This window comes from Galeopterus variegatus, unplaced genomic scaffold (genome assembly GCF_000696425.1).
Source record: "Galeopterus variegatus unplaced genomic scaffold, G_variegatus-3.0.2 Scaffold869, whole genome shotgun sequence".
In the NCBI taxonomy this organism is placed as follows: domain Eukaryota; kingdom Metazoa; phylum Chordata; class Mammalia; order Dermoptera; family Cynocephalidae; genus Galeopterus; species Galeopterus variegatus.
This window is the reverse complement of record NW_007726980.1, coordinates 408,281-418,319: the sequence shown is the minus strand read 5'-3', so window position 1 is coordinate 418,319 and position 10,039 is coordinate 408,281. Positions and strand designations below refer to the sequence as shown.

Below are 10,039 nucleotides of genomic sequence, written 5' to 3'. Positions count from 1 at the left end.
GGATTGGTCGCTGCTCCAATTTTGCATCACAGAAGTACAAGCACAGTTCTCAGAAAGACCTTGGACGGATCTGTCATGTGTGGTTCTAGTGAAATTTTTCATTGATATTTTGAAATTTTTCTTTGAAATTTTCTATTGAAATTTTTCTAGGAGCCCCAGGGTTCCACCAGCCTGCTGCATGGCTTCGTGCCCATTACTCCGGCTTTTTCATCCTAGCTGCCTATAATGGGCAGATGTGCATCTCTCCAGGCTAATAGATGAAGTAACCACATGAAAGCAGTTGGATAATTTTGTTTTTCTAAACAGGAAAACTGAGGCAAAGAGCTCCAAGCCCCAGTAAGTTCGAGGATATATAACTTAAATGCTACTGAAAAGGGAAGAAAAAAAAGACAAATGGTAAAGAGCTCACCAAATGTTAATAGTGTCTAAATGTGGGTTGGTAGAATCGTAGGTGCTTTTTATTTTCTTCTTTTCTTTATTGGTTTTCTAAATTATTCTTTTCTGTATTGGTGTTCTATCTTCCCCAAATTTTCTACTAAATGTGGCTTTGAAATCTTTTGTTTGTTTGTTTTGTTTTGTAATTTTTGATGCAGGAAGGATGAGCCCAAGGTCAAGGTGGCCATAGAGTCAGTGTGCTTAGCTGTTACACTTCTCACTGTGTAACAGAGATGAAAAAAAGGATTACTCAAAGCACCGTGAATGCGATGAGAAGTCCAAAGGGTCTGGACCCCAGCAACTCCCCTGTTAGAAGAAGAAAGCTGGGTACAGCAGCCATTCAAAGTTAGCTTCTGTTTTTTATTGTAAAAACAGGGAAGTTTCACAAGGAAAATCAGTTGATTCAATCATTACAAAAGGACACAAAAGACATGGGCGGTGTTACAAAAGTTATCTATGGCTAAGTATAGCTTAACAATGGAAACTAGTGACATCAGTGAAATTAACAAAGTGACATTCCAAAGTACAATTACTGAAAAGCTAAGTTGGTCAAACTGGCTCATTATCTAAAGCATAACCTCTCCTTAAGCAAAAGTTACATTCTTATGATAAAATCTAAGTACAGTTATCTCTTAAGTTTCCCCCAACTGACAGCTTGCCCCTAGCAAACATTTTTTTCACATCTTTCCCTTTAGCAATTCTTAAAATCTCTTAACAGGATCAATATGACAACCACCTGTTAGCTCTAAAATCATTAAAGTACACAATTCCATACCTAAGCAGTGATTAGAGTTGATTAGATGGGCTTTTGACACACTATCTGTGGGCTGTGGCACCCTACCCAAGGGCTTTTGCCCCATACATGCATTTACCTAAAAACCCTATTCTAAAAATCAAATGATAATCAACATTATATAATTAGAATTGATTAAATGGGGTTTTGCCATGCTATCTATGGGCTGTGGCCCCTACCCGAGGGCTTTTGCAACATACATGCATTTACCTAAAAACCCCATTCTAAAATCAAATGAGAATCAAGATTTCTAACCCTCCACATTTCCCCCCTATTTATTTATTTTAAAAATTGGAAGCTGCCAAGGAGTCGGAGTCAACGGAGTCGGAGTCAAAGATGTTCTGATGAAGAAGTGTCAGCATTATTTCAGCTTGACGAGTCCATTGGAACATGGAACATAACAGTTTACTCACTATAAGAAAACACAAGATACATAAGACACTAATTTCTGCATTAATCCAAATTCTTATGTTTAAACCAGAAAACCACAGGGTAGGATAAAAGCCAATGGGCCAAATCATTTAAATGATTAATAGTAATCTTTTGAGCTTCTTCTTGAAGCTGTGTCATTTGTTGTAGAATTTTAATTATTAAGTTTTGAATATCTCCATGTAAATCAGAATGAAAAGTTCCATGTAAATCAGAATGAAAAGTTCCAGAATGAAAAGTTTGTACATCCATGTCATGGAGGAATTAAAGTTTAGTTTGAGATAGAAGCTCAGAGGTCATAGACTGAAAAGAGCCATTCTTTGTGCCATTTGGATAGAATGAGAGCAGTCACTGCTATAGCAGTTGTAGCTGTAGAGGCCATAAGAATGTCCAAGAATCTCTCAGGGTGCACTCTCTCTAGAGCAGAGGTGACTTGCTCCAGGGCAGAATTCCCCATCCATTGTCCTGTGAGGTTAACAGGTAACCAAGCTTCTGCTCTCTGTTTTAATATAAACATACGAGAAACATTAAGATTAGAGATATCAGAGTGTAGAGGAGATGGCAAATATATATGGATCCTAACTTAGTCGATGGTAACAGCAGCTATCCAACATAATTTATTTTCTGTAAAATTATTAGAATGGCGAGAGACCCAATTAAAGTCCAGACTATTTCCAATATCCGAGGGTGAGAACAGACAGGAATATCGGATTTAGGATGATTGTTTTCCCATTTAGAATTTCCACCGACTCCTGCAGTTTGAATAAATATTTGGTGTTCCACAGCTTATAATATGATTAAAAGCTATAAAAATATGATTTATATACCATTGTGGTTGAAAGGGAATGCAAAAGTTGCTAGCAGTAAAATTAGTACTATAATTTATTCTGCAATCTTGTGATGGACCCGGAGCCCTCCAGTGTCAGCAGTATCATTAGGTGAAAGAGGAGGCTCTGAGTCACCCCAAGTAAGCAGATCAAAAACGAGAGGATACAAAACATGGGTCCAATAAACATTATTACTTACAGGAGGCTGAATAAAAAGGAAAAGTCCCTATGTTATGAACAGGCATGTTACCTTTGGACCTTTGGAATTTATAGTTACGTGATTCTGGAATTCTGGAATTGGATTTGTTCCCACATGGTGCCACACAATAGGGGCAAAACGGCCCTGGCTGGTATCCAAAGTGGGCCTGTAGCAGAAAAAGAACAGAAGACCCTCTTCCCCATATTAACAATTTAACAGGTTCCAACTATTGTGGTCCTGTCGGTAGGTGATAGTATAAAACCAAGGGTTTAGGTTTTTCCTCAGTGGTAATAAAATGTCATTCTATGGCTGTTAAATTTTGAGAATTGCATTTTAAAAAATTTAGAGTCTAGGGCTGGCCCCGTGGCGCACTCGGTAGAGTGCAGCGCTGGGAGCGCAGCAGCGCTCCCACCGCGGGTTCAGATCCTATATAAGGATGGCCGGTGCGCTCACTGGCTGAGCGCGGTGCAGGCGACACCAAGCCAAGGCTTGCAATCCCCTTACCGGTCACAAAAAAAAAAAGTAAAAAAAAATTTTAAAAATAAAAAATTTAGAGTCTAGGGCTGGCCCCGTGGGGCGCTCGGTAGAGTGCAGCGCTGGGAGCGCAGCAGCGCTCCCACCGCGGGTTCAGATCCTATATAAGGATGGCCGGTGCGCTCACTGGCTGAGCGCGGTGCAGGCGACACCAAGCCAAGGCTTGCAATCCCCTTACCGGTCACAAAAAAAAAAAGTAAAAAAAAATTTAAAAAATAAAAAATTTAGAGTCTATAAGGCCTTAAAGACCTGTTCATGAGGGGACAAACCTTTCTCCACTTAGCAAAGTCAGGACATTCTTCCAGAACAGGAGTTGAGAATTCAGAGCTTGTGGCTAAGTCTGGCAGCCCCATGCTGGCCTGTGCCCTGGGCTCCATCAAAGCCAGATAGGCCTGTCTCTCCTCTTGCACAGCTCTGGGAGTGCAGCAATGCCCACCTGGGCTCAGAGGCCCCAAGCCCGCCCTTGAAACGCTCACTCAGATACTGGTGGAGAAAAGGAACCAGGTAGCAGCAACTTTATGAGACAGCTCCGCTCTAAAACTGGTGGTGGCACAATCCCACGGGGCCTCTATTTCTCCAGACTGAGTGTTGCTGCAGCAGGAATGGTCAGTGAGGCCAGTCTCCTACGCACACTGCTAAGACCTCAGCCACACCAAGAAAATGCATGTCTGCCCTGTTTTTCAAAAGCATTTGAGTTCAGAGAGCCCATAACTTCTGTTCTGTTGTTCACCTACTTTCCCTGCTGGAGGGTTTTAATTCTGTCTGATAACTTTTTTTTTCCTCTTGTTGAATCCTTAGTGCAAGGGGAGAAGAGGCGGTGGCCACTCTGGTGTTTAAGCCCTTCTCAGCCGATCGTCACTGCTCTCTCTCCTCCAGGCCAAGCCAGCTCAATGCTGCCACCTTTTCTGCAGGGTCACCTTCCCGACCACTCACTCACGTTCCCAAACTTCTCATTCTCACCCCACTGGGTACATTCAGAGGCTCTGCCTGGCCATTGCACAAGGGAAAGACTGTTTGGGCTATACAACAAGTCACCCATAATGCTGGGTCTATGCTCACACATCCCAACCTTCCGTCTGGTAAAGGAGTTTTGGGTGTGGTTTCAGAGTTCCTGGGAGTCCCCTGAAATTCTATGGGAAACTGTGGGTGGTGGATGTGTGAGCGTTCATTTTTTTCTTGGGAAGAGGAATCCATATCTTTCATTAGATTTTCAAAGCAGTCCATGATCCAGAAAAACTTCAAGAACCTTTATCTAATGGGTCCGTCCCCTAAGTCAATTATCCCAGCAGAAATTATAGCTTGAGCTATGCAGAACAGCAAGGCCGGGGAAGGGCAGTCTAGGGAGGGTGCCATTTCCCAGCGGGGGTGCAGCATGGTGTGGCAGTCCTGACACGTTTGGATGTGGTCATCAGGCATGTGGCTAGAGAAGGAAGGAAAGCAGCACGCGTGGAGCATGGAGCTCACGGCCAGGAGCTGGGCCGGGCCGTGTGCACAGGTGTTCTCGCTTTGGCCTCACAATGGGACTTATTTTCCTTATCTTACAGATCAGGAAACAGGCTCAGAGAAGTTAAGGAGCTTCCTCTATGTCACACAGCAAGCAAGAGACAGACCTGGATTTGGAACTAGGACTTCATGGTCAAAGGTGCCTGCTCTTCTCACTATATTGTGCAGCCCTGCCCCATCTCTTATGTCGCTGACAGAGTGGCACAGTCATGTCACCTAACCTCTTGGGGATTCAGGTTCTCATATCTTCAAAATGGAAATGCAGTCTGCCCTTCTTCCATTCAGCTGTCCACTATTTGTCAAATAAGGCAGGGCAGGAGGGCCTCGCCACATCCCGTTCACAGGCTCAACTCCACCCCCCACCCCCCCACCGACCCTCCCAGAGAGCGGGCCATGTCACCACCTCCTCTGTGTAGACTGGGCTGGTGGGCGAGACAGGAGTGGTGGTGGGTGAGGGTCCCTGACTGCAAGGTGGGATGAAGGTGTGCAAGACTTTCCCTGGCAGCCTGCCCACCCTACCCACAGCCAAGTGAGTGGCAGTGTCTTTGTTCAAGGCAAGGGCGAGGGGGCGCATCAATTCACTGTAGGGAGCAGGGGAAGGGCAGGAGCTGAAGTGAGGGCAGCCCCGCCTCCATCCTCCACTTCCGACCTGTGCAGGTGAGCTGCCTCATCCTAATGCTTTGGTGAGGGACTGGGAGCCATTCGCTCCCTGAAACTGGGCTCCCACGGGAGAACTGTGCCCCGTTCCTCCCCATCCCTGCTCCCTAGGCCTCCTCTGTCAAGTGCTGAGTGATGAATGGTCCCCTTTGTGGCTGGTTTCCCTTCATCGCCAGCCCCTATGCCCCTCTTCTGTAAAGTGCTCTCCTATAATGTGGTCTCTCATGAACGTCAGTGATTCATTTCCCATCACACTCTGGATGTTTCCCCTGAAATGAGTAATTCTGCCTTTGAGGGGAGCCAGGCGGTGGCAGCCTCCTTTGTCTGGTTGCGGCTGCCTCCTGCCTTCCCCATGTAAGGCCTTACAAGGTAAGGGGGGCGCAGCGAGGGGAAGGGGCCTGGTGCAGGCAGCTGGGTCCAGAAAGCTCTGGGCATCCCGCACTGCAGGCAGCTCAGCACAGTATAGGTGACCCTGACGGTCCTTTCCAGCTCCCAGTTGGACGAGCGTATTGACCTCGATGGGCGTGGATGAGGAGCTCTAATAACATGTGGGGAAATGTCCATGAAGCTTTTCCACACACAGGCAGAGAAGGGCGTGTGGCAATGTCTTGGGACATGCTGAGCACTATCAGGAAGAGCTTCAGCCAGGGTCCACGCCCTGACAGGACCCTCAACGCGCTGTGTGGCTTTGGCCTGACTCACGACTTGCAGCTCTCTTACCTGTGCTTTTCCTAAAACCCTGGCGCACGCCCCGATCTGAAGAAGGCGGCCTCAGGCGGATCCTTAGACTCAGGTCACCATTCCTTGTGCGCTCTGACATCACCTCCCAGCTACCAACGTCCGCATGTGGGGCGTGTGCTGGAGCCAGCAGTGGCCACCCAGAGGCTGAACAGCACCCAGGAGGCAGCTCTGCTGGGGGTCTGGCCCTGGGAACCCAGGCAGATCCTCCGTCTTAGGGAGTTAGAGAAAGTTAAAGAGACACTGACAGGAAAGCAAAGCAGAAGCCAAAAGGCACATGGGGCAGGCAAGTCGTGGCTGGGGCCCCTTGAGAGCCCCATGATCATCCAGTTCTCTGTGAGGCTAAGAGCTAGATGGGTGCCTTATTTCCTTACATATCCTCACAATAAGCCCCCATCACCTGAGGTGACCTGTGCATGTCACTGCTTCTTGATACCTGAAAGAGCCCATCGCCCATTTGCTGCGAGAACACAGGGTTGAGCCCTGAAGACAACACTCCCTGGAGGCTGGAACTACACTCAATCTCTAGAGCCGGGAAGGCGCCGAAAGCTCAGACTTGGGTGTGGGGCTGAGAAACAGACTTAACGGACTAGAGCACAAGGGTACTAACAGTGGGACACATCAGGACATGCGCCTCGGGGGGCCTGACAGGAGAGCGGAGGGGGGAACAGACGGGACAGAGCCCACCTGGCCTGCCTCCTGGATGGATCAGAACAAGGCACAGCCAGTTCTCCTTGGCTGTGGCAGCAGGAGCTTAGGGAAGTCAGCTCGTCTCGTAAAGATGCCCCGGGCCCTGAGCTCACCAGTTCCTGAGCCAGACACATCATTCCCACCCCTACTTCAAAGCCACATTGGCACATGGAATGTAGCATCTGGATTCCCCCGACAGAAAGCAAGAGCTTTGAGGTCAGAAACCATGTCCTGATTCTCTTCCAAGCCCCAGCAGCAGTGGCCTCCACTCTCGACCTGGCAAGAGCTGGCCTAGGAGTCTGCACTTCCAACCTGCCTCGCCTGCTGGGATCTGCCACCGGGCTCAGTAAATGACCAGAGGCATGAGGCCTCTACAGTACTAGGGGTGACCTCTGACCTGGGCCTGTGGCAAGTGAGGTGGGATTAGTGAGAGTGAGGGATGAGGAGAGGGAAGGGGTGTGACTTCCCTTTACCCTTCCTAAATGAGAGAGCTGCTCTCCAGGAGGGCTTCCCTGCTTAGCACGATCCCTCTCCATCTACCTGCCCTTGTGCAGTGCCCTCATGCTGTCACCTTTTCAAGGATCCCATCCTGGGGTTATAACTTTCCTCCCCTATCAGGTTGAAATCTCTGAACAAGCAGGTTTGTTCTCTCTCTCTCTCTCTCTCTCTCTCTCTCTCTCTCTGTGTGTGTGTGTGTGTGTTTCCTTGAAATGCCAACTACACGGCCATCCTGCCTCGCTGAGTGATCCTCTGATGGCCTTCCTTGGCCCTTCTTGGAGACACTGGCTTCTCAGGCCTTTAGGTATTTCCATAGCAGCCTCCAGGGGAGCCAGCGCTTTCCCAGAGTGACCTGGGCTGTGGCTTTAACTCTCCTCTGTGCCTTTAACGCTCCCCAAGATTGATGGAGTTTGGATGTGTTGTCCCCTCCAAAACTCATGTAGAATTTTGATCCCCAATGTGGCAGTGCTGGAAACTGATTGAGTCATGGGGGCGGATCCCTCATGAATGGGTTAATGCTCTCCCTGGGGGAGGGGGGATTAATGAGTGAGTTCTCGCTCTATTAGTTCCTGCGAGAGAGCTTGTTGTTTAAAAGACCCTGGCATCTCCTCTCTCTCTCTCTTGCTTCCTCTTGCCATGTGATCTGCTTGTACCCGCCAGCTGCCAGCCACTTTCTGCCAGGAGTAGAAGCAGCCTGAGGCCCGTTCAGATGCAGCTGTCCCAGGATCATAAGCCAAATAAACCTCTCTTTATAAATTACCCAGTCTCAGGTATTTTTGTTATAGCAACACAAAATGGACTAATACAAAGATTAACCAGTTGTGCAGTCCAGATCTTCACCATCTTGGGAGGCCTGACCAGGGGAACCCAACCTGGGGAAGCCCAACCTGGAAGAGACCCAGGAGACAGCAGACCCTGTTCTAGGCCTGCAGTCCCCAGACACCACGGGAAGGAAGGCTGCAGCAGGATTGTTGTGAAACAAGGTGTTTCTGTGCCACACAGCTGCCCTGCCCACTACAATCCTAAAACCTGAGTCACTTGGTTACCAGTAGAAGGATCAAAGTGCTGGAAGTGACCAGAAGAGGCTGCCTAGTCCAGCCTCTGCCCCTGGACAGGTGATCTCCAGCTCAGGGCAGTTTCTGAGGAGACCACCCAGGATATTAACTCCTGGATCTATCTGGTGGGGAAAATGCAAGAAAGACGTGGCTGGAAACAATTCTCAAGTCCCGTTTCAGACTTTTCTTCTGAAATTTCCCATGCTCTCGCATTTTGCCGACAAGCGTCTCTTCATGGTGTGTGAATGCATTTTCTCAGTTCAGCTGTCCAAAAGCCACGCAGGCCCAGTACTTACTCTCTACAGGAAATTGCAAGTCACCAGGAAGTGTTTTTCCTCTCAACTTTCATCAGTCATTTTGACCTGGTGTCCGGCACCTTGTTTACATGGAGAAGCCACATCTGTCTTTCCTACTCCCCAACTGCCAGATGGAGAAAAATGGATACAGTTTTCTTCTGAAATTCCACGAGGCATTATAGATCAAAGTTATGACTGGGATCAGGGAAATCAGCAATGCCAAGACAATCCAGTTAAGGCAGTTCCCATGGAAAATGTTCCAGAGGCTTCTTTTAAGTGAGCCAACATGCAGGTGGAAAAGTAGACTCCTTTGGCAATCGTAAATAGTGATGTGGCCTAAATGAGTGGAAAAATCCACACGGTTCTCTTGGTTAACCAACTCTATAGGAGGTCTAATCGCTGGGGCACAAAGGCATAACTAAGCGTCCCTGTACACCTGACTGCCAGTTAGAATAATTATAGGTCAAGCAACTAGAGAAAATAGGCATCCTCCTGAATGTTGGCTAAGCAAAAACAAACTTACAAACCAACAGTAAATATGCCAATAATAATAAAGCATTGATCACCCTGAGTATACCAAAGGTCTTTTCGCATGTGGACAAAGTGTCAGCACACGGAGTACTTGCAGGTGACCAAGCATGGTAGAAAGAGCACTGGACTGGGAATTAGAACGCCTGGCCTGTAGCTCTGCTTCGGCCACACTAGCTGGGAGGCTCTGGGTGAGTTACTTCCTCTCTCTGGGCAAAGTAAGTTTGTCTGTTTCAAAGGGCCCTTCCAGCCTGAAATTTCGGATCCACGACTATTTTCTTGGCATTCGTGAGCCAATCACTTAACTAGAACTCCTGTATTCTCATGTCTGACTCTTGCTGTAGTTTCATTTTTTGACTAAAGTAAAACAACATTGGTATAGACCAGCAATGGGTTCTGTATACCCCCGGGTCCCAAAACCCTTTCGGGGTCAGTGAGATGCAAACTGTTTTCATAATAAGACTAAGATGCTATCTGCCATGGTCACCGTGTTGACACTGGGCACTCACGTCACCACTATGCCGCGGCACCCATGGAGGCAGCGCCTGCACCAGCGGTGACTGTGTCCTTCCAGCTGGGTGCCCACGGCAGGAGCCAGGTTCACTTAGGAACGTCCTTGAGGAAGCAGTACGCATTTTCAATTTTATTAAATCTCAACTCTTGAGTACGCTTTTCAAAATTTTTTTGTGCCAATAAGAGAAGTGCACATGAAACATATGGGTTGCACACCAAAGAGCGGTGTTTGTCTGGAGGAAAAGCACCACACGATCGCTTCAGTTGCAGGCTCAGCTAGCCACTGCCCACATGGAACGCTGTTTTTACTTGAAAGAACAATTTATCACGTATGATTACGTAGA

At 47.8% G+C, this 10,039-nt stretch overlaps 1 long non-coding RNA gene across 1 annotated transcript in view; it reads left to right on the top strand.

The window, feature by feature from the left end:
• The first annotated feature begins 1,922 nt into the window (after positions 1-1,922).
• LOC103590748 overlaps positions 1,923-10,039 on the top strand; it is a 13,459-nt gene continuing 5,342 nt past the window's right edge. Inside the window, exons 1-2 of the long non-coding RNA XR_550503.1 lie at positions 1,923-2,158; positions 2,950-2,956. This is a non-coding gene — a long non-coding RNA (uncharacterized LOC103590748). The remainder of the gene's footprint in view (positions 2,159-2,949; positions 2,957-10,039) is intronic.